The following is a 1,793-nucleotide window of genomic DNA, read 5'->3' on the forward strand; positions in this document are numbered from 1 at the left end:
CTCTTCTTGCTTTATCATCTTAATTTCTCACATAGTCTCCCACTATTAGATAAAAGCCGACAGAATCTGAAATGGCTCCTCTCAGTGCTCTTATCTCTGGTGACTGGGTTACCTGTCACATTCTTGTGGCATCACAGATTTATCATATATCTGGTTTGAGCCTCACTAAGCTCTGAGATTCACACGGTGCCTGCCTTTCCTTGTGAGAATTCTGCTGGGGACATCTGAGGGACGGTCCCCATGCCTATACGCTTACAGGAAGCCTGCCCCCCGCCCGCCACCCTGGAATTGTTGGAGGCCTACCTCTTCCCTCCTGGTACAGCTGCTATTCCCCTACTCCGCGTACAGGTATCAGAGCCCAGGCGTGCCCAAGGTCAGAGATTCCCATCTCCTCTTTCTCGACATTTAATTTACAGAGAGACCTTACTAAGTGGGTGCTGTTTTCCCACTTTACAGTTGAGGAAATCCAGGCATTGAGAAGCTGAGTAAGCTGCTCCTGTCACACAGCTCGTAAGTGTTGGATTTGGGACTGGAATCCAGGATGCTTGATGGCAGAGTCCACCATGTGAGCTCGGTTCTCACTCCAGGCCCCTCTCATCTCGGCTCCTCATGGTGACTGGCCTCAGCTAACCACCTGGCCGTCTCTTCTGAGGTTCCCTTGACCGTTACCATGGCAATCCCCAGCAATCCCCAGTCCTCCACTTTCTTGTCCCTTCTCTTGTCTCACACTCTGAGCTCAGTGCTTCTAAGGGAGACTGAAGGGGCTATCCCTGGTCCCTCATTTGCCTAAACATGTCTGGCATCCTGCCACCACTTCTATACCATTTCATCTGAGAAACCCTAACCAGCCAAATGTCACCATGTATTCTGGGTGACTTGAGGGAGTGGTTAAGGACACACTCTTCCTCTTTCACTAACAGTGAATTTCCAAGGGGGAAGGGACAGACTCATTTCTCTCAATGCTCAGCCACATTTGGCACAGAAGGGGCAAGGTGTCCTTGAATAAATGATTGAATGTCCTCCTAACACTCCCCATGGAGGAAGACTGAAAGCACAGCGGTCATGGAATTGGTTTTGGACTTGGACAGAACTGGTCTTGAAGATCACGGGCACTTCTAAGCTATGAGTGTGGAGAAGTACTTAACTCAGGTTTGGCAAACTTTGTCTGTAAATGGTCAGACAGCAAATATTTTTGATTTTGTGGGGCACGTGGCCTCTTGTGTAACTGCTCAACTCCGGGCTGTTTGCACACAGCCAGTGATAATACCTAAACCAGTGGGCGTGGCTATGCTCTCACAGACTTTTATTTACCAAAGTAGAGAACAGGCCCAGGACAATATGCTGACGCATGACTTACTGTAAGAAAAGATCAAATGGGACAACCCATGAAGGTGGCCCTAGATCTTACACTTGATGTCCTTGGGGAGGGTTGCTCTTACTCCCTCATGTCAATTCCATTCCATTCAATTTGCTGGGCCACATGGCACTGATACGCATAGTAGTTCTTCTTTCTCCCATTTCCTTGTGAGAAAATGATACCAAACATTTGAGAAACAGCACTGCATAGAGATTAAGAGTGTAGAATTACAGAACTATACTGCCTGGGTGTGGGTTCTGGGTCCCCCCCCCCTTCAGAGCTATGTGATCTTCAGAAGATAACTTACCTTCTGTGACTGAACCCCCTTCAGTGTCTGTCCTAACTGCAAAGCCAGGGCCACAGTAATAGTGCCTCTCTCTCATAGGGTTGCCTTGAGGATTAAAGGGATCTGCATGTCCGAATCTCCGGGGGGGGG

Source organism: Suricata suricatta, chromosome 9 (genome assembly GCF_006229205.1).
Source record: "Suricata suricatta isolate VVHF042 chromosome 9, meerkat_22Aug2017_6uvM2_HiC, whole genome shotgun sequence".
In the NCBI taxonomy this organism is placed as follows: Eukaryota; Metazoa; Chordata; class Mammalia; order Carnivora; family Herpestidae; genus Suricata; species Suricata suricatta.